The 22,932-nt window shown below is 49.7% G+C and overlaps 1 protein-coding gene across 3 annotated transcripts in view; it reads right to left on the bottom strand.

The window, feature by feature from the left end:
* HIVEP3 (HIVEP zinc finger 3) overlaps positions 1 to 22,932 on the bottom strand; it is a 530,006-nt gene that overhangs the window by 193,520 nt on the left and 313,554 nt on the right. For 2 of the 3 annotated variants that reach the window (XM_034962612.3, XM_034962640.3), the window contains one exon: positions 1,500 to 1,579. The exons of the other annotated variant lie outside the window; for it this stretch is intronic. The gene's annotated coding sequence lies outside the window, so the exon portion shown is untranslated. The remainder of the gene's footprint in view (positions 1 to 1,499; positions 1,580 to 22,932) is intronic. 3 annotated transcript variants of the gene reach the window in all.

Genomic DNA, 22,932 nt, shown 5'->3' with positions numbered 1-22,932 from the left:
ATAGAATTGCCAGCTATTACCCACCACACAGAAATCACTCTAGGACAACCTTGCTATCAAGAAGAAGTCTTCAGGGGCCTTGGGAACAGCATTGAATCCTTACAGAATTGCTGCCCAGGAGGGGGTGGCCTATTGTCCTTCAGGGGCAGGAAAGGAGGAGAGTGAGTGGGAACTGGAAGAGCAGAAGAGAAGCAGCCCTGTGGCTGGAGTGGCAGCCCAACGCAGGATGGGGCCCCGGGGACCTGAAAGGATGCAGAGGGATGCTGGAGTCTGTGAGAGCCGAGGCCACAGACACTTCAGCATGGGGTGTCCTGCCCTGGGCCCCTATTGAGGTTCTGTAGATTCTGACATGTGCACCTCCTCTCATCTCGGCCTCCCCACCACCTTCCTCCCCACCCTCCCACACCCCGGTAGGGGCCTCTCTCAGAACCACAGAGCTGACTGTCTCCCTTCCCTGCTTGTGTAGGACCCAGCCTGAGCTCCTGGGTGACCAGAGTCCTGCCGCTCTCTTGGCCTCACTCCCATCCTCCTCCTCTTGGGCCCTGCATCCCAGCGACTCCACTGCTCCACCTGCTGTCCCTTCGGCTCAGAATGCTCTTCTTCCATTTTTCACCTGGTGAACTTCTATTCATCCTTCAAAGCCCAGTTCAAGCGTCAACTTTAAATTGTCTCCCTTGAACTACCCCCACAACCAAACCCCGACAGAATAGAGCCCTCCTGCCTTCACAGGTTTTGCTGTTCTGTGGCTATTTGCACATCGATCTTCTCCACTGGAGCAGAAGCTTCTTGAGGACAATGCCATGATTTGTTCATCTCTGTGCCTCAGTGCCCAGCACAGAGGATAGAGCACAACAGGCAATAAATGATGTCCTGATGACGAGGTCATGAGAGGGCAGGCACGGGGCTGGTGATTGCATCTGAGTTTGACTTCCAGCAGCATTTACTAGGAGGAATACAGGCCCCCTCCCCAAAATGCACACGTACACATATAAGGTGAACACACAGCTCAGTCCAGGATCTCTGTGGCTGTAAAGTCCATGGAGCAATCAAACAGGAGACTGAGTTCTAAGGATGTGGTACACAGCTGCAGTGTCAGCCCCACTGTCCTCCCCAGAGCCCAGGGCCTTGGCTTGAGCCCTGCTGGGTTCACCGAGTCCCACTCCCTCACTTTGCAGACAAGGAAACAGAGACCCAGAAAGGAGATGCTTGCTTGAGATTTTCCTGAGCAATAAAGGCAGGCCTGGGGTCAGAAGCATTTCCCTTGGCTCCTGGCCCAGGACTCTCCCATCACCATATGCTGCCATTTGCAGAAATGCCAGCTGCAGGACTCGGGACATTTGGGTGGCTTTTTCCTAAAGTGTCGGTAGCGTGTGGGGCTCCATTCTCCTGCCCGAGGCTAAGGTCATTCCTGTCTACCTCCTGGCCTCAAAACACAGCCTAATGGCCTTTGGGCTGCGCTGAAACTGCCCTGTGTCCTGTGGGGGATGGGGAGGGCTCACCTGCCAAAAACCAGCCGTGGTCTCATGGTCAAGATGTGTCAGAGATTTCTAGAGCTTGGAGAACTGTGTTGGAGGGAGGCCTGTGGGAAGTAGAGAAAGTGAGAATATTATGCCACCGCCATCTGTCAACTTTCATCTGAGTTTGAAAAATGTACCCAAAAACGGTGAGCACAGCCTTGCTGAAAGCAAAGCCCCAGCCACCACCCCTTCTCTAACATGGTTATGACGAGGTCAAGATCAGGTCCCTGCGGATGAAACCACAGCCTCAAAACCCCAGTACAGAGCTGAAAGTCACAAGTTGTCTGCACCTAGGAACCCCACAGGTATGCTGGTCCTGTGCTCAGGCCTAAGGCTGGAGGAACTCCCACTTTCAAACACTCCTCGGGGAAAACACCCTTTGTGGGTTCCCTAAGCACTGCTCATTGTAATTCACTCATTCTTGCTTTCATTATTCATTCATTCATGCAAGCATTCAACAGCCATTTGGGAAAGTTGTTAGGTGCTGGTATCAGGTCCTCATAGAGATGAAGTCTCTGAGTGTGACAGCCTAGATCCAGTAAGAAAGGTGTGTGTAGACCCAGGACAAATGCCACAGGCTGGTGGGTTGCCTCCCTTCTCCAAGTGACCTCTGTGCCAGGTGCTGGGCAAAGCACTTTGGTTAAGCTGTGCAGGATGGCAGAATGTTTCTACTATTTTTGGTACAAGGACCTCTCTTTGTATGAAATTATTTCTCCAAACTCCTCCTGATGGTAACTGTATATCTATTATCTTCTCACTGAGAAAATAAACAATACAAAAGTTACAATGAACTAATGCTTTACAATTAACTTGTATTTTAGTAATTATAGCACCACTACATATATTTAAATTACGGTTGGACACATACTCATTTGAGACATATTATTTATGTCTTCTAGGCTTAAGACTTTGAGCCCTTGGGGATCCATTCGTTCAATATTCATTCATTCAACAGACATTTATGGAGCATCTCTGAGATGCCCAGCCCTCTGGTTCAAAGGTTAGGGATCCTGGTTCAAGAAGGAGCTGCAGCTCTGCAGTGAGGTACACTTAAGCTTAAGCCCAGGTAACACTGGATGTGTGCCCTTAGGGAGGCCATCTGGTCTTCTTCCAGCTCTGAGTCCTCAAGAGTAAGATGGAGATGTAATCCTGACATTGGAAAGTTGTTACGAGGAGTAAATGAGATAGTAGAAAGCATCCAGGTAAGGGCCTGGCACCAAGCAGAAGCTCAACAAATGGGCACCCGAGGATTATCATCATCACCATCATCCCCATCAACGTCAACATCATTACTATCAACAACAGCAGCAGCAGCAGCACCACCACCATCTTGCTTCCCTTCTCTTACTGAACCTTGAGAAGCCTTTCCTTGTCCCTCTACTAGGGTATACAGTAGTTTCTACCTTATAATAGAGTTATTTGTATCCACACTTAAAATACCTTATAATAGAGTTATTTGTATCCACATTTTCTTTTTTGGTTCATGCCCAGCTCTGTAATTTCAGAGTTGCGTGAACTTAGGTAAGTTATTTAACCTCTCTGAATTTGTTTCCCCGTATGTAAAATGGGAACTGTATTTTTAGTAATTCGTTGAATTGTAATGACTAAATGAACTGATGTACATAAAACCTCAATACAACATCTGTCATGTGGTAAATGCTCAGATATTGCAGGTCATTATTATTCATGTTATTGTTATTATTATTAACATTAGTATTAATACAATTTCTCCTCCTGGCCTGTGAGCCCCTAGGGGCATAGTCCATTGAAAATTCATTTCTGTCTCCCCACAGAGTCTAGCACAAGGCCGGTCTCCCAGCAGATATTAATAAATGATTGCTAAAACAGTCTTGGAGGTTCACACAAATCAAGTGCAAAATAACTCAAAGGGCATGGTCAAGGGTAAAGAGCCTTGTCAGGACCCTGAAAAACCCCAACAGATGTCCTGAAGGGAGCTCTTTGTCACCCATGGAGCCAGGCTGCAGGACTGCTAGGACCATTCATTCATTCATTCATTCATTTATTCATCACACTGACACCCAATTTTCACTTTGGTTGACTGACAACCCCTTGCCCAGTGCTTTTTCCTATTGTGAAATCTTGTTTCCATCTGCTACCTCATTTAGTCTCCACGAAAATTTTGAGAAGAAGATAGAATAGGTACATGACTGACAATCCATTCTGTAAATAGATGAAGGCCCAGAGAGGTGACAAGGCTTAACAAAGGACATATAGCTGTCAAGGCCACAGTGGGAAATGGACCAAGGCTCTGCTCATGATCTTGACTCCTTCCTGCTGGCACTTTCCAAATCCAGGATCATTCATTCTTGATTCTCATTGTCCAGTTTGCTTCTCAGCAAATAAAACTGAATTAAATTATTTTTGGTGTTATTTTAACATGACTGTTGGAAAAGAAAGACTCTAAATTCCATAAGGGCAGAGACTATGAGAGCCCTAACAGTGTGGGGGCAGGTAAATGTATGAACTCTGATCCCAGACTGCATGCGTCCGAATCCTGATTCTGATACTTAATAGCTGTGGGACCTTGGGCAAATTACTTAACCTCTCTGTGCTTCAATTTCTTCATCTATAAGGAAAGGATAATAATAGCTATCTATAGGGTTGTTGGGAGGATTAAGTGATCCAATCCATGTACAATCCCTAGAACAGTACCTGGTGCATAGTAAGGGTTAGTTGCAATTATTATTTGTATTATTATTTGTGACGTATCTCCTGCATCTAGCATAAGACCCAACACATAAAAAATCCCTAATAAATATTTATTGGATTGTTGAATGGATAAAATACTTTCTGTAAAGAAGTAAGTATCTATGCTTTAAGTATTATTAAATATCTATGCTTAAGTATTATTGAGCAAGGCAAAAGAATAGCTGAAGCTCTGGCCCCAAGAAGCTGGAGTCCCCCAATTCCTTGCTCACAGATCTAGGCGGGAGGAGATTCGTGATTCCAGGATTCAAAGGCCTGTCCACCAACTGGCAGTAAATGTGACTCATGGTTAGGAACACAGGTTTTAGAGTCAGACACTTAAATTCAAGTCCTCACTCTTGTTCTGTCACTCACTAGTTGTATACTTACCTCCTGTACTTGCCTCAGTACCCTCATCTGTAAAATGGGAATACTCACACCTACCTTGAAGGGATGTTGGGTGGATTAAATGTCATATGCAGGAGGTGAAGCTTCCTGCACCTGGGCCCAGTCCACAGCCATAGTAACAATGAGCTTACAGGATCAACAGCAGCTCATCCTATGGGCCAACTTGTTCTGTGCTAAGCATCGCTCCCACCGCTTTCTCCCTCACATGGGATTTGGGGGCCTTCACCAGGGATGGACTCATTTGCATAGCCCAGGCTCCACCTTCTAGGCCAAACGGCTGCTATGAAAAGGCACATTCTCTATTTGGCTTCAGCATGAACTGGGCTCTGTGGAGGCGAGACAGCTGCTTAGGAAATGGGCTCCTGGGAAAGGTGGTCTCCAGAGAATCAGCTTAGAGAATTCCTTGCAAGCGCCAGTGCCAGCAACTAGCAGCCTGTATGCAGCTGCCTCTGAGTCAGTCCCAGTCCCTGTGGTGGCTACAGACCCTTCCTTTACTCTGTTTCTCCCACTAAGACCCCAAGGCTGGCAGCCTGTCCTGCTTATGGGAAGGAGCTAACATCCATTGAGCCAGAAGCTTTAATTCTTTGCCTCGTTTAGACTTCACAATGAGTCTGCAGTGGGCACTTGAATCTTGCCACATACCAGCCATGAGACCCTGGGCAAACCATTCAGCTGCCCATGTCTGTTTCCTTAACTATGAGCACATGTCAATATCCTTGTTCACTAGACCCATTTTGCAGAAAAGGAAGCTGAACCATAGAGAGGGAAAGGCATTGCCAAGATCATAGAACTAATAAATGACAAAGCTGGAGCTGTTTGACTTCAAAGTTCCATGCATTCATTCATCCATCAATTATTATTTTAGAGCCTACTTTATGGTGGGCACTGGCTCCATAGACTGTTTTTAAAAATATTCGTGTTATCAATTTCCCACTGCTCCTAAGATACCAGTATGCAAGGCAATTCAATTTAACAAAGACATCAAGTCCTTCTATGTGCCCAGGCACTGTGTGAGGTTCTGGTATAAAGGATCACATTGAAGCCTCATGACAATCCTGTGCAGTTGACCTTTTTATGCCCTTTACAGAGGACAAAATGGGTAATTCAAAGAGGCAAGAGAACGTGTCCAGGCTCACTCACGGAGCCTGGATGGACGCCTATGCCCACGTGATGCCAAAACTCACTTCTTTCCCTTCCCACCATGTTTCTTTCTCTACGCTCTCATCTCCCCACCCTGGCCTGGCCTGCAATGATGCAGCCTCTGGAAGTTCCATCAGTATCCCTGGCAGAGGGTGTTCTCCATCCAGCAGAGAAGGACAGCTGTCAGCCCTACCGGCCTGTGCCATCCACACTGGATCTTTAGGACTCTGCTTCTCCCTGGCTCCTTCCACTCCCTGAACTTGACCCCAGGATGACAGACCAATAAAACCCAGAAACATGTTTGCTTGTATCTTGCCTACTTCCAAAAAGGATGTGAGGAAGGTTAAGGAACAAAAGTGCAGACCGAGGCTCAAAACACTGGACAAAAGCAAAATCCAGATGTAAAAGAGCAGGGGGTGCTGGAAGCAAATGTTTTGAAGGACACTGCCCGGCGCTCACAGGGTGTGAGGAAATGGGTGCTCTGACATCGCTGCTGGTAGTGAAAATAGACAGAGTGCTTTTGAAAGGCAACTTCAGAGCGTGCATCAAGAACTTTGCCTCACAAATATCCACACTTCTGGGTGTAGTCATCCCAATTCCCAGGAAGACAGTCTAAGAAAAAAAATTCTAAGCAAGTTCCATGCAGTCTTACTTCTAATACTGAGGCATTGAATACCGACAGCAAATCTAAGTGCTAACACAGGGAAAGGGCTAACACACCATTGAAAACTAGGGTACAGCTATATCAAGGGTTGATAGCCTGCAGTACAAATCCAACTGGTAGCCTGTTTTTGTAAATAAAGTTTTATTGGGACACAACCCTGCAAACATATGGAAAGGGTTAACCTACCATTGAAAACTAGGGTACAGCTATATCAGAGGTTGACAGCCTGCAGGACAAATCAGGGTACATGTGCAAGTTTGTTACATGGGTATATTTTGTGATGCTGAGGTTTGGGCTTCAAATGATCTCATTGCCCAAGTGTGAACATAGTACACTATAGGTAGTTTTTCAACCCTTACCCCCTTTCCTCCCTGTCCCCTTTTAGGATTCCCAGTATTTATTGTTCTCATCGTTGTGTCCGAATACATGTGTTTTATTTTTATTTATTTACTTATTTTTTTTTGAGATGGAGTCTTGCTCTGTTGTCCAAGCTGAAGTGCGATCTCAGTTCACTGCAAACTCTGCCTCCCAGGTTCAAGAAATTTTCCTGCCTCAGCCTCCCTAATAGCTGGGATTACATGTGTGCACCACCACACCTCGCTAATTTTTGTATTTTTAGTAGAAGCGGGGTTTCAGCATGTTGGCCAGGCTGGCCTTGAACTCCTGACCTCAGGTGATCCACCCACCTTGGCCTTCCAAAGTGCTGGGATTACAGGCATAAGCCACCGTGCCAGGCTGGAATACATGTATTTTTAAAAGAGAGATAACTAGCTGAATATGCTCTGGGCGTATTAGTGGCCACAGTAAAGAGTGAAGATGGGTTTTAATTGTCTGGCAGTAGGAGGGGACCAGGAAACCAGGAAAGTCCAACTCTCCTGGCCCAGATTTTGGAGAGGAATTAGTCACCAGGGTCTTTGTTTCAAGGAGTTTCTGAGCAACACAATGGACAACTTTCTCTACTGTTCCGCCGATGTTCTGAGGTGTTGCCCACATAGACAGCAAGCCCTGGTTATTGGTCCTCTAACAATGTCAAAGAAAGAATGTTAAGCTATCGTTCTACAAAGGCAATTCACTCAGTGGCCGGGGTAACATAGGAGTTCAGTTCAAAGAAAATATTGCAGAATCTTCTAGAAAAAAGCATCAACATATCTAGCTGACCAGTGAGTTTTAGCCAGAGAATCTTTTCTTTGAAAATAACCCTTAAATTGCAGATCAGCATGTAAGACAGATAAAGGCAGGGTACTCTGGTGGAAGCTGAGCTGGGTATATTTCATGCTGCTCCCCTCAGCTCCCCCAGGGCTGCCCCTTGAAGGGGTTCTGCAGGACCTCTGGGGCTTCTTAGAGCCCAGCTGGTGAACTGCTACATTAGACCATCCCCAGGGCACCTGCTGCATCCTTGGTCTTTTGCCAAGTCGAGGGCACTGGCAGGAGAAGCAGGGATATTCTGCTACCCACAGAAGGCAGAACCATGTCCTCTAGAAACCAGAACTACCACGAGGGCAATGATAAGATTTCGTTGTGAAAATTAAAAAGTGCAACTTATGATTATGCTTCCATGGAGGGCCTTGGGTGGGGCAAGAAAGGACTTACCCTCTCTCGGATGGCAGTTCTGGAGCAGTTTCAAAGTCTCTTAAAGGGCCAAGGCTGAGGCCCAAGTCCCCGTACTGGGAAGGGTGAGGAGGGTCTCTGGCAGGTGGATACGCCTAGAGGACAAATGTGTGAACCAAGGTTTTTGATCCATTTTCATTCCAAGAGGGAAGAACAAGAAGCCTATTGGGAGTTGGGTGTAGATGGTACAGTAAAGTCACTAAGAGGGGGATCTTGGGTCAGATTTGAATCCTGCTCTGCTACTTATTAGCTGTGCCCATGAGAAAGTTACTGATTCTTTCTAAACCTCAGTTTCCTCATCTGTAGAAAAGGAAAATGAAAGCCATATACGATAGAGTTGTTGGAAGAATAAAATGATTTACTGCATGCCAAGTGCTTAGCACCTTACCTGCCCTAATGAATACATGCTCAATAACGGTTTGCTATCTGCAGCAATAGACCTGGCCAAGCCGAACGCTGGCCTGTCAGGAGTCAGTAAGCCTGGGGTTTGACCTTCAATTCATGTGGGCTTGAAGAAAGATTCAGGGATGTTCCGGGGTTGACACCAGTTTCCTGTAGCTGATGAACAGAAGACTTGTTAGAATTTCTAGAGTGACTGGGAGATGCCAGGAGGGGCCATCCCCCAGGTGAGTGCACAGGGAGCCTCTAGAAGGATTCGATAGAATCCTCTGCCCTATCAGGGTGACATTAGGGAGGGACTACCTTTGTGGGGACCTGAGAGAGTGCTCATGTACCTTCTGCTCTGAGTGACCAGCCCCATGCAGTTGAGATTGTGCATCGTTTACCTCCACATGGGAAGGCATGCCAGGCAATCTCTGCTCTGTCTCTGGGTCAAGCATCATGTGCTACCGTGGTGGGCATTTGTTGACTTTTGCCCACTTGGCACCCCTTCTCCCCACTTTGGCAATAGCATTCTGATTTCATTTGGGGAAATCAGCTCTCCTGGTCTTGATGGACAGTAAATCAGGGCTTCCTGCTTTCTCACAACCAAGGGGAGGGCATGAGCCTAAGCCAGGCATCTCAGATGCTCTTTGCCAGGCCCTGACTCTGCGAGCTCATTCTTCCATCTCTGTGGCCATGACAAGACCACTTCTGATTAGTTCCTGTTTTCTGGTCCCTGGAGGGGCCCTGGATCCTTTTCTGAGTCTGCTTCTTCAGCCTTCCTGTCAATTCCGTAAGATTCTCATTATCCTTCTGATATAGTCCCTCTTTGCTTAAGTTATCTCAAGTCAGCTTCTGTTGCTTACACTGAAGAGCCCTAATGGTTTCTAAGAGGAACGAGTCAAATGGCTTCCTTTGGCACAAAAAGCTATGACCAGGAGCTCTGGCACCAAAACTGCAAACAAGAAAACTTCAAGTTAAGTACTAGAAGCAACCTAGTAGCCATGTCATCCCTCATGTCTTCTCTGCTGTCGGAGGCTGCTTTTATTGGGGTGAGCTCAGAACTGAATGAAACTCCATTCCATTTTCCAGTGATTGGCTCATATGACTCAGTTCTGGTCAGTGGGGTCAATTACTCCCATTTTAGAGTTAAGGGAAGCCTTTCTCAGGGGTTCTGGGAAAGAGTATCTTTGCTAATAAAAAGAGAATCTGGGGAAGATGTTCCTCTTCTGCACCCCCTACCACCACATGGCATATGGCCCTGGACTGTGCCAGCTACCCATGGCCTTGGGTGATGACACTGCAGCTATGGAGGTGAGGCTGGCCAAGGGGGAAGCTGGAACATGCCTGGATCCTGGATGTCTGGGCTGTACCTTTTTCAGCTTTTGAATCACTCCTACCTCCACTCTTTGGAGTCAAACCCCTATTGTGTAAGCCCCTTGTAGTTAGCTTTCTGTTACCTGCAGCCCAAAGCCTCCTAACAGCCAAGTGAGCTTTAAACCTGGGAATGGGCACCCCAGCAGCAGGCCAGGACAGCTGCATCTGGGTCATGTCAGGTGGAAGCCCAGAGAAAGGAGCATCCAGTGAGTGGGGCAGGCCTGTGGTAGATCCAAGCAGGGCCATTCACGGGTGGGACAGAGGCAGCCTCCAGGCAGTAGCAATCTCTGAGGTCAGAAGAAAGGCAGTGTCATTTCCTGACGATCTTCCTTGTTTAGGGCAGGAAACCAGCCTATAGCTTGAGGACATGGAGAACAGAACCCAGCCCCAAGTGGGGTTTGGGTGGAATGGTGATCGCCAGCCAGGGGCTCACTGAGGACTGGAGTTCTTGTGGGGCTCTGGCTTTGTAGATAATTGGAGTCTTAGGCAGGGAAACTGAGGCAGAAAGAGGCAAATCCAGTTATGCTGAGTCACTGACACAGCAAAGTTTAGGCGAGGGTGCAGCTCAGTAACCCCCGCCCTCCACCGCCATCCATAGGAATGCCAGATGCAGAGTTCAGGGCAATGGGGTCAATTGCAGCTTCTGCTGGCCCACTGGGAACTAAGATTCTGCTGGCTTTAGCCAGGTTCAGCTCAGGTGATCAATAGGCATTTTGGAGGGACGTGTCTGGAGTGGGGCAGGGGGAGGTAGGGACTTTTGGTTAAGAACCCACTTCCACCAGCAGCTGAGAAAGCCCTAGGGAAGTTTCTAGCTGTGCCAATCTGAGTCAACATGCAAGCAACCCTAATGCCCGAAGAGAGCTCTACTCAAGTTCAAGGTGATAACAGCTGGACCAACACTCTGCCCTCCATCCCATTCTTCGTGCATCAGCTGGGGATTTGTCACTTCCTCCTGCCACATTTCTCATCTGCACACTCTGCCTCTTCAGAGCTCCCACCTCCCCTCTCCTAGCATGGAGCAAAACCCCAAAATAGTCCCTGGGGGTCATCTTCAGGGCTAGAAAGATTCTAAAAGTGTACCCTCTTCATGTGACCAAAAGGAAAACAGAAGCACAGAGAAGAGCAAGGGTGTTCTGTCATCCTGCTATGTGACCCAGGGCAGCCAACACCATTTCTAAGGTCGCGCCAGCTCTGACATCCCATGGCTTTGCTTCAAAAGGACAAGCACATGTGAAGTGGTCAATGAATTCTTCAGAGCCTTATGGAATGGCTCTAACTCTAAGTCCTCAGTGAGGGTCTGACTATCCTCTCCCCCATCTCTTCTCTTCCAATGGCTGGTCCCCTGCGCCAACCGGCCAGCACAGTCCTACTCCTTGCTCTCAGCCCAGTCCTCCCTCTCACAATGAGGGGCATCTAAAGAGCCCCCGCCCAGGCTTCCCTGCCCTAATACTGTGTCCTGTGTCTAGAAACTCTGTGTCTGTCTCGTTCCCAAGGCCAAGCACCCACCTTATTCCTGGGCACTGGTGCTGTGTCCTGCCGTGGCCTCACACCCCAAGCCTGACTCCCGAATCCCTGTGGCCGTGCAGCAGTGGTCACCATAGGATGGCGGCTGATCATAGCTTCTTAAGGACCTGATTCCTGCTAGGTTCTCAGCTAAGAATTTGACATGGATTACTCCACTGACTCCCCAAAGAGGGCCTTATCGTATAGTCACCATCGCTACTCTCACTTTACAGATAAGGAAGCTGAAGACCGGAGAAATCAGCCAGCTTGCTGAAGGTTGCTTGGCTGGTAAGCAGTAGTGCCTCGAAGATGTCCCTGAGTCAGCCCTTTTCTCTGGACTCTCCGCTCTGCTGCAGGCCTAGACTGCAGTCCCCACTGCCACCCACCGGGCTGGCCTTCTAGTGCCCTCCCTTCCCTTTGCACACTATTGGTCACAAGTTCCTGGCTTCTCTCAATTGGTAGCCCCAGGCCTATGCCTGGCCATGATATCTCCTTCAGAGAGGGGTGAGATTTGACAGGACCCAGAAGAACAGGCAGAGGGTACGGGGAGGCCAGGAAGAGGCCAGAAATCAAGGCTGGTGATTTGCAAATGCAGAGCCCATGGCAGCATCCATGGGGTCTACTGGTTCCCTCTCTAGCTTGCTCACTGGCAGTTGCTGGGCTATAGCTTCATGGGCTGATGGTGGCCGACCACCACCACCACCCAGCAGACACTAAGGAGCACGGTGAAAAAGCCTGGGCTTTGGGGCCAGACAGTCCTGTGTTCAGATCCCAGCTCTGTCCCTCAGAAGCTCTGCAGGTTTGAGGAAGTTCCATGGGAAGGTGATCTCTTTGAGCCTTAGACTTCCCAGCAATAAAATGGGGTTGATAACACCGATCCTGCATAGCCTTTGTGAGGACATACGAAAACCAATTGTTAAATGCCCAGCTTTCGGTAAAAGCTGGTTCCCTTTTATGCCTTTTCCTCGTCCTTCCTGCTACCCCTTGGAGCTGGCTGTCTCCCGATGCCAGAGACAGGCTCTCTGTGTTGAGCGGCCTGAGTGGTTCCAACGATGCCCACCACGTGGCTGGCAGGGGCCCGAGCACACTCGGCACACTGGAGATAAATACAGGGTCCAGGCACCTGACTCTAAACAATGGGCTATTCTGGGGTTTTAATTGCTCATAAAAGGGAAGGCAGGCTCTGGGCGGTGACCAACCTTGGAGGTCAGGACATGCATTGGGGTGGCAAACAGGGCAGCAAACACACCAAGGTGCAGGTGCAGAAACGCCAGCCGGCAGGTCGCTAATCCCAGAATGTCACTGAGGGAGGGTGGTTAACAAGCCTCTAGGATGATTAACCCTCTCAGTGTACAAATGGGGAAACTGAGGTCCGGGGAGGAGAGCACTTTATTCTACTGCTTCAACAAGTACTCATCAAGCACCTGCTCCAGGCTGTGCTCCGTGCTCTGCCTCAGCATTTCATTGTGTGAAGCAGAGACAGATTCGACACATGCAGTTACAGTTCCCTGTGACAAGTGGCAGGAGAAGCAGGAACAGGGCCATGGTGATATGAAGGAGGCATGCCGCCCTAGTCACATGCACCATTCATTTCGTAAAGATGCGCCCACTGCTTGTGCGCACCAGGCACTGCTCAGGTGCTGGAGACACAGCCCTGGACGAAGGCCAGGCCCTGCCTCTGTGGGGTTTCCAGTCTCCTGGCAGAGAAAGGCAGTAGTATAAATGAAGAGGTAGAGAATGTAACATCAGGGTGTGTAAGCGCCGAAAAGGAAAACAAAGCAGGGTAAGGGGACACTGGGCACCTGTGGCTGGCCGATGGTTTAGGCAGATGGTCAGGGCCGATGCTAACAGTGACAAATTAACTTAAGCACATGAGATGCGCAGGACAATAAAGGCTCCGCCCTTCTGAGTGAAGAGGGAAACCAGCGTCCTGAGCTGACCTGCCTCAGGGGTCTCAGAAAACCAGAAACAGAGCCACAACCTGTCCCAGGTCTCTTGTATCACAGGCCAGAGCTGGTCCCCTGCATGGCCCAGCAGCCCCTCCCTTCATAGCCACCGTTCCTCCCTCCATCCTCCCTGGGGAGAAGCAACAAACTGGTGCCCTCCCAGGCTGGAGGCCAAAGCCACCAGGCCTTTTCAGCCATCACCTCCTTCCTGGCCAGTTGCCCATGCTGGCCTCAGGCAGTGGAGCCTGACAGGAGATCCTTGGCCTCCTGACACAGCGGGGCAGGCTTGTCCTTCCCTCTGCCACCTCCCACCGATGTGGAAGTCTTGGTGTCAGACACACGTGGTCCTTCTACTTCTGAGATGTGTGACCTTGACAAGTTCAGCAGAGCATTTGTCAAAACTGGATGCTGGGCCATTCTCACAGAGCCCCTGGGAGGATTAAATAAAGTAAGAAATAAAAGGCCCCCAGGAGCCTATGGCCCGCAGCAGGCTTGGTAGGCACGGACACCTTCCCCTCTTGCAGTGTCCTCCCACCCCCGATCTGCGCCCCAGCCCAGAGCATCACTCCCTCTTCTGAGCTCCCACTGCCCTGAAAGCACTTGTTTTCTCTTTCTGGGTCTGCTCTTTGTCCCTGAATAGGACTGCCAACTCTCAGAGAGCAGTCTCTGGCTTCTGCAAGTCCCTGAGCCTCCTGCCTGGGGCTCAGCACAGAGAGTCACATGCAGTCGCTGCTCAATAAATGTTCTTCCAAGTAGCTTTCAGCCACGAAAGTTTAACTTGGAGAATAATGGGGCATGTAGAGCTCTGGATTCACAGTCAGCCTCTTTATCAGCTAAATGACCCTGGGCAAGTTAACTTTTTATGTAAATGAGGATAATCACCCAATACCCCAAGGTTCTGCAAAATTATATGGTGATTTTAACATTATTGTTTCCATTATGGAATCATAGGTGGAGACAAGAGTCTATTAAATTTGTAACCTGGTACTACAGTTCTTCCCACAACATCCAGCCCCCTGGATGTTCGGCCTCTACTTGAACTCTCCAGTGACAGGGAACTCACTACCTGCTGGGCAGCCCATGCCATGTTTTGACTGCTTCTGAGCATTAGAAACTTTGCTTTCTATTGTTTTAAGACCTGCCATGCTGAGCTCTGGAATGCAGGGAAATGAGTGGGTGATAAGCAAGCCTGGGGGAGGGGCTGGAGAGAGCTGCAGGATGATGGTGGGAGGGTGGCAGGGAGCTGAGAGCCCCCCAAAACAATGCTGCTGGTCAGTGGGCCACAGGCTGTCAGCTCCCCTTCCAAGAGAAGCTCCTGATAATGGTGCCTCCTCTGCTCATGGCTTCAGAGCCTGCCAGCCCTTCCAGAAGACTGCCTCCTGCCCAGGGCTGCTCAGCAGCTGGACTACAGGGGCCTGGGTTCTCAAGCCCTGATGTATGATTTATGACTCCGATGAGCTCACCAGCTCAGGGAGGGAGGGTGATCCGAGGGGAGGCTGGAAGAAGGCTGGTTATGGATTTTAACCCTCTGATGTTACTGGCTGGGAATTTAACATCAATAATTCAAGGCAGTGGGGAGCAAGGGATGGGAAAAAGGCAAAAGAGAGAGGGAGGTGGGGATGGAAAGGGAGAAAGGAGGAGAAGAAGTGGAGGACGGGAAGAAGACAGGAAAAGAGGCAAAGATGCATTTATTGAGTGCTTCCCATGGGTACCATGCCACCTTCGCCTCCTTTAGCTCACTTAAGACTCACCGAAATCTATGAGGCAGATACTGTCACCTCTAATGACTGGATAAAGAAATTAATGCTCCAAGAGGAAAAGCAAAGATTTCAAGGACAGCAGGGGGGATGAGGGGATGGGATTTGGATCCATGTTTGCTGATTCCAGAACACGGGTTCTTTCTACTACGCCTTGACTTTAGAGGGTAGCCAGGTCAGGGGACACAGAGGGTCCCTGCTGGCCTCAGGACACCTGGCCCCAGCTCACACTCTGGGGCTGACATGGGGAGAGATGAGTCTGAAGGGCTTGGCCCCTGGGAGAGAAACCAGCCACTGGCCTTCTGGACAGCACCAAAACTTTGTTGCTGAAGCTGAAAAAATTAACTGCTATATTTAAAAGCATTGTTCAGTTGCTATGGTAACAGAGGGGCTAAGAATAATATAAAAAGAAGATGATATGCCAGGTTGTCACTGGCAACCCAATTTTAAGGGGGTGTGTGTGTATGTGTTTTAAAAGGAGTTTTCTGGGGGGAGGTGGTGAAGTTCAGACTGTCTTCCCCACTCCCTCCGGCACCATCTGCCCCAGCGACATGTCCAAGGTGCAGCCAGGCCTGGCATCTCACTGGTCTGCTGGCATTGGGGGAGCTGGCACACCCTGGCCCTGAGCCTAAAGATAAAGAAGGCTCTCAGCTCCCTAACTGCTGTCCCCTCCTGGCAGCCCCCCACTGCCTGGGCTGCTTCCTTCAGCTGCGGAACCCCAGCCGGAGGCACCTCTCAAACAGATGGCCCCCAAATAGCTTCTTCTCTCCGACCTGGGAGCTTTCAGCCAGCCTGGCAGACTCCCTGGGGACCACCAGGGAAAACAGATGGTCAGGAGAGAAGAGCAGGAGACAGATTTATTGATCTGCAGCCTGGATGTCAGGGATAGGAGGCGGCTTGGCAGATCTGGGCACGGGGCTGCCCTACTCCCTGACGCGTCCTGGTGAGACATGCCAGGTCCAGCCTGGGTCTTCAGCCTGGGCCCAGGCGACCTGGAGGGGACCCACGGCAAGCCTGGGGAGGGTGGGAAGATGGATGGGGACTAGGGGTCCTCACGCACCAGCCAGCTGTTTGTCAGGGCTGTGATGAACCATGGGAAGAACTGGGTGGCAAAAAGACAAAATTCCCAAGGCAGTTTATTGACAGCCAAGGATTGGAAAGAGGCCTGGTATTTTTACTCTGTCATGGTCATGCAATATGAAGGAGAGTTTTGAAATCAGACTGGGGTCTCCAGGCCAGCTTTGCTGCATGCTACCATGTGACCTCAAGCCAGGCCCTCAGCATCTTGGTGCTACCATAGGGAAAATGAGAGTGACCCTTAGGACTATGGTTGGGCCTCAAAAAACTGAAGTTTATCAAACACCAGGCTTCACGCCTAGAATATCCTCAGCAGGCAGCCCTGTCTGCCAGGAGAAACCTTCACCTTAGCATTTCTCTATGTCAGGCCCAAACCGAAAGCCACAGAGGAACTTGCACATATACACAGGGAATGAGACACAGTGAGAGGTGCCATCACACGGAAGTGGACAGTGGGGCCCCGAGCAATCGATCATGCCTGGAGTGGGCAGGGAAATCTGAAGGAAGAGTTTGATGTAGTCCTTGAAGCAGGAGAACGGCAGGGTGACAGAAGCACACTCCCTGTGGAGGAAAGGAGCAAAGGCCGGGCGGGGTGCAGGGAGCACAGGGAGGGCTTGCTGAGGGCAGGTCTTAGCCTCTGAGGCCAGAACCTACCAGCAAGGTGGGCAGGAAGAAGGGAAATGATCAGAGCTGGGTGAGGCTCGATAGGGAGGCTGGCTGGGCTGGGTGAACCCAGAGGCAGGGAGGCCCATGGGGATGCTGGGCAAAAGTCCCGGCCAGAGATAAGGGGGCTGGGCCAAGGTAGGACAGTGCTTTACAGTTTACAAGGCGTGGCCATGTCCATTACCTCATTTATCATCACAGGATGGATAGAGTTTGCTGCCCCACCCAAGCTCTCCCCCCATCACCACCTATCAGCACTTCCCACAGGCTGGGGGCACCCACCATGTACAGAAAGAGCTACATCTAGATTCCTGAGCATCCCCTAGAAGTGGAAGAGTCCAGGAGAGCTGGGGGGCCCCGATGAGGGTGAGATCTCATGAGTGGGTGTGGTCACAAAGGGCTTCTTGTAGGAGGAGCAGTGGGAGGGCCCTCTGGACAGACAGCATGCTTCAAACAAAGCTTGGGGACGGGACAGGTCATGGTGCACTGGGAAATAGTCCCTGGACCCTGCCGGGAGAAAGCAGGTTGGGGATCCAGGCAGGGCTGGGTCACGGAGGGCCCTGAATTCCAGCTGAGAGGCTGCATCCTCCTGCAGGCAGTGACAAGCCGTGGGGAGCTCAGAGGGGCTGGGGCAGGAGAGGGAGATGTGAACAAAGCCAGTTAGAAGCCAGGCTGCATCAGACACCACTGCCTTCCTCCTCTCTGTCACTCTCAGGCATGACTCTCCTTCTCCCCTGGCTGTCTGAGTGCCAGCAACAGAAAGCAGGCCTCAAGCTGCACACACGTTGTGGAAGACGAGTATGTTTACTCAGCAGCACACAGCCAGCTCTGCCCAGGCCTTGGCCTGGCAGTCTTCTCTTTTGGGGAGAGCTGGTTGCCCTGTGTCCTGCTCTGAGGGCACGCAGTTGTGACCTTGGTTTCCCATGGTGAAGGCACCCAGAGTGGTACCTGGGGGAAGGTTCTGGGTCTCGTGGGAGTTCAGGCTGAGCCAGGAGAGAGCTGCCCAAGTGGCTCAGCATCTGGGGACCAGAACTTGGGCAGGGGAGGATCCCATGGAGCTTGCATTTTCCCACGCTCTTTCCCTTATTCCCTCCAACCAATATTTGTTGAATACCTACTTTGTGTCAGGTGCTATTCTAGGCGGTGAATCAGACGAGAAAAACTCCTGTCCTCTTGGAACTTAAATTCTAATAGGGGAAACAGACAACATTCAAACAAAGAAATGTTGTCAGGTGGTAATGAGCCCTATGAAAGAAAATACAGACAACTTGAGAAAGGAAAGAGAAAGTGACTAGAGAAGGTGCTTGAGTTGATGTGATCAGGGAAGGCTTCTCTAAGGAGGTGAAGTTCTAGGGGTGACATCTGAGCAAAGGCCTGGGTGAAGTGAGGGAGCAGGGGCACAAGGATTTCAGGCACGGGGTTGGTACATGCAAAGGCCCTAAGGCAGGAATAAGCCTGGTGTGTTTCTCTGACTCCTTGTCTAGCGGTCTTGGGAAAAGAGAGGCTCAGGCAGGTTAGGTGACTTGCCTGGAACCATGCTGCAGATCAGTGGCCGAGCAGGACCAGAGGGAAGTTTTCTGCCTGTTTATCCAGGGCTCGCCCACCATATGTGGACTGGGCACATTTCAGGCATGGACCCTGGCCAGAGGATGGACATTGACTGTAGGGGAGGGTGAGTCAGTAATTCAGTCAACGAACGCTGACTGAGCGCCTAGCCCACGCCAGGCTCTGGCTGTGCTGGGCCCTAGCACACAGCAGGGCACCCATGGATGGAAGCGCATGTCCCCCTGGAGCCTGCATTCTAGTGGAGATCAGAGATTATGGGGATCATGGGATTCCAGGACCCTAGAATCTGTGGCCAGAATCTGGAAATCCCAGAATCAGAACGACGGTATCTTAGCATCCAAGGATTCGGAATCCCCCAAGCACGGCTTCTCCATATGGGAAATTGGCAGGGCCCTTCAGCGGCATCCAGCCCATTTTAAAGAGGGGTAGAACCAAGGTCTGGTGCACTGAATGTCCCACATAGGGTGGCCAGTGGTGGAACCAGGGCCTTTGCCAAGGAGTCTGGGCTTCTGGGGCAGTGAGGCGACTGTGGGCAATGGGGATGAATACAGGCTTGGGCCAGACAGACTGGCTGTGGGTCTGTACCCTACGCTTGCTATGTCATGGAATCTTTCTAAATCTCAGCTTCCTCATCTGTAAAATGGCACTAAGATGGCATCTACCTCAAATGGTTGTCCTGAGAATTAAGATAATCTACGTAAAGTGCTTAGCATGGCAAATGCTTCCAACACTTGCTGTTGTGCTGGTAATTATTAGTGAGACTTCAATAACACTGGTATGAAGTGTTAGATGACAGAGATTGAACCCTGCTGGAATGGGAACAGCGGACCTGCCCCAGCCACCGGGCTTAGCATCCCACAGAGGATCTGCCCAGGCGTGTCAGCTGATGGGAATAAGGGTTGTTTCACTCTCACCTCCAGAGACAAACATGGTGTGTGTGGCCTGGCACGAGTCCATTCCCCTCCTCTCTCCATCTCTCCTGTCTTCCCATTCCCTCCTCTGTCTCTGTCTCTCTCTTTCTTTCTCTCTTTCACACACACACACACACACACACACACACACACACACACACACACACACACACACACGTATGTGCTGTAATTATAGCCATAAGACCTTGACCCAGCCCAGAGCAGTGAAAGCTGAGACCAAAGGCATTAGAACGAAGGCGCTAGTGGATTTTAGCTGGGGGTCAAGGTACATGTTTTAACCCTTCCTCTTTGCTGGACTGAAACTAGGCTTGATGGACTAGGACCCACCAGGAGGTTAGAAGGGCAACAGCCCATGGCCAAGTGGGAGTAACAAGAAGCACATTCTTAATACTGTGAGAGATAAAGGCCAGATAGCTAAAATTGAGGGCTCAGAGTGTGCTGCTGCAGCTGAAGACAAGAGCTGCACAAAGGACAACCAGGTACCCTGGAAGACTTCCTGGAGGAGGAGAGAGAGGAGCTTTGAAGGATGGGGAGGATTTGGCCATATAATTTATTGCTCTATATGAAAACAGCATTCAAGGACAAAGTCAAACAAAATCAAGTACAAAGGCACAGAGGCTCAAACTGTTAGGGTGCAGGAGACAGTGAAGCTCCTCTTACAGGTTAGATGGAAGTGAAACAGACTGGGAGGTGGAGCAAGAACTTGTTTTGCCTTTAGTTCTCGCCTTTACCTTGAACCAATGGTCATTCCTTCATTCATATGAATAACTCATCTATCTAAAACAATTTTAGGCAGCCCTAGTGAGCCCTAGTGAGTTTTCCTTCCCTCGGCTCAATTTCTCCATCTCCTAAATGGATTTGTCACTGACATGGAGAGGGAGACTGCCCAAGAGCAGATGTTCCTAAACTAGTAGTCAGCTGTTGGCTGCTCCACATCACTCAGGGATGTCCCTGTCCCCACCATGAAGTCTTAGGCTCATTGGAAAGCCTTGGGGTTCTTGAGATGTCCGTCTTTCTGGGGCAAGTTCACAGTAATAGAGAAAGATGACACGGTGACCAGGCTCCAGAAGGAGACACACAGAGCCCTTCCTCAGGGTCACTTCAACCTCGCAACAGCCCCAGTGGGACTCCTGACTCATGTTAGCACCAACACAGGGAACCACCAAGCCTTGGAGAAGTTCAGTGTCTTGCCTGAGTCCTATATCTGGTAAACTGGCAGAGCCAGGCTAGGAAGCCCAGATGCTTCCTGGCTCCCATGTCCTTTCCATCAGGCCAGGCTGTCTCTTGCCCTAAGTTGCACAGGCCAAGAACAGAAGCTAAGATGGAAGTGATTTATTCCCAGGTGCACAAGGACTCCAACTGTGGAGCGGGGCTGGGGTCCAGCCACACACTGAGCTCCAGAGGCCCAGTTCTGGTTTCAGCTGAGTGGCCCTACCAAGCTACTTGCCTTCCTACGTCTCCCCTCAAACATCCTCCCTACCCTCCATCTACATCGCAGATGCCAAAAAGTCATCAGAGCAGGCAGGAAATTCCATAATCGGCATGCTAAACCTGATGAGCTCAGGACACCACCTCTGAGTGGGCCTCCAGGGCTGCTCCCAGGCCCCAGACTGCAACTCTTGAAGGGCCTAAAGAAGGGAGATCCTATAATTTTCCCCATTTGGGACATTCAACAAATAGAATGGTTCGTTCACAGATTTATTCCATTTGGACACATCGGGAATAGCCTTGGGTCTGTCTAGAAAGAGACATGTTCATCCAGCTCTGACTCACCCAGTTCCAGCACTGAATATCCTGCATTATTATTCTACCTTTTCAAAGCCTATTATGTGTGATTCCTATGTGAGGAGTTGAGGGAGCTACAGGTGACACCAGAGTCAGGCTCTGATGTCAAGAGGCTCCTAAGAGAAGAAATTAGAACACTTGTGCACTGCTGGTAGGAATGTAAAATGGTGCAGCCACTATGGGGAACAGTATGGAAGTTCCTCAACAAATTAAAAATAGAACTACCATATGATCTAGCAATCCCACTGCTGGGTATTTATCCAAAAGGATTGAAAACAAGATCTCAAAGAGATATTTGCACTCTTATGTTCATTACAGCATTACCCACAATAGTCAAGATGTGGAAAAAACCCAAATGTCCATCCAGATAAATGGATAAAGAAAATGTGGTACACACATACAGTTGAATATTATTCAGCCTTAAAAAAGAAGGAAATCCTGCAATATGTGACAGCATGGATGAACCTGGAGGACATTATGCTAAGTGAAATAGGCACAGAAGGACAGATACTGCATAATTCCACTTAGACGTGGTGTCTAAAATAGTCAAACTCACAGAAGCAGACAGTAGAATAGTGGGTGCCAGGAGCTGGAGGAAGGGGAAATGGGAAGTTGCTGCTCAAGGAGTATAAATGTTCAGTTAAGCAAGTTGACTAAGTTCTAGAGACCTGCTGTGCAACATTTGCCTATGATGAATGATACTTTATCTACTTAAACATTGGTTGAAAGGTAGATCTCATGTGAAACATTCTTACTGCAATTTTTTTTTTTTTTTTTTTGAGACAGAGTTTCAGTTTCACTGTTGTCGCCCAGGCTGGAGTGCAATGGAGCGATCCCGGCTCACTGCAACCTCCACATCCCAGGTTCAAGCGATTCTCCTGTCTCAGCCCCGAGTAGGTGGGATTACAGGCACATGCCACCATGCTCAACTAATTTTTGTATTTTTAGTAGAGACGGGGTTTCATCATATTGGTCAGGCTGGTCTCGAACTCCTGACCTCAGGTGATCTGCCCACCTCGGCCTCCCAAAGTGCTGGGATTACAGACGTGAGCCACCATGCCTGACCCTTACTGCAATTTTTTTAAAAGCTCATAAGCTAGAACAAGAGACGTAGGTAGGTGCATAGGTTAATCAATAGTGCTAATAGCAAATATTTATATAATCTGGATCCTGCATCAGGCACAGTTCTGAGTTTTTACCTGTATTAACTCACTTAACACTTGCAATGATATTAATACTATGAAGGAAGTATCATTATCATCTCTGCTGTACAGAGGAGGAAACTGAGGCATAGAGGGGTTGAGTCATGGATTCACAATTGCTCTGCTGCTCACAGGAACAGAGCTGGGATGGGAGCCCAGGCAGGCGGCTCCAGAATCTGTGCTCCTAACCCCACACGGTGCTGTCCATCGGTGCACAGAACTGCCTTCCCTAACAGAGGTGTGCCCTGGGTAGCACAGAGGCTAGTGAGCGTGATCCACTCCATCAGAGGGAGGGGCATGGACATTTTCCTAGAGGAGTGATGCCTGCACAGACTCTCAATGATGAAGCTCTCCATCATCTCTGAAGACTAATGAAGCCAGCCATAAACATGCCATGGGAGGAACTGAGAGGGCCTCTGGCCAAGCAGGCTGCCCCTACCCCTGCCCCTGGGATCTCTACCTCCCCACCTGACCCTAGTAGGGTCTTCTTCCTCCCTCATGCAAGCTCCTGGAACTCTTGGTGTGTATCTCCTTCGCAGTGTGGACCACAATCAGCTTTGTCTCTGCTGCAGACTTGTCTTACCTCCCTCCAGTGGAGTCCTTGTTCCACCTCCCTTCACCTCTCTGACATCTCTAGCTCCCAGCACAGGCCTGGGATGTAGCTCGTGCTTGTGAAATACTTGTTGCACTGATACTAGTT

This window comes from Pan paniscus, chromosome 1, assembly GCF_029289425.2.
Source record: "Pan paniscus chromosome 1, NHGRI_mPanPan1-v2.0_pri, whole genome shotgun sequence".
In the NCBI taxonomy this organism is placed as follows: domain Eukaryota; kingdom Metazoa; phylum Chordata; class Mammalia; order Primates; family Hominidae; genus Pan; species Pan paniscus.
Note: the sequence above shows the minus strand (reverse complement) of the source record. Positions and strands in the feature narration are given on the sequence as shown.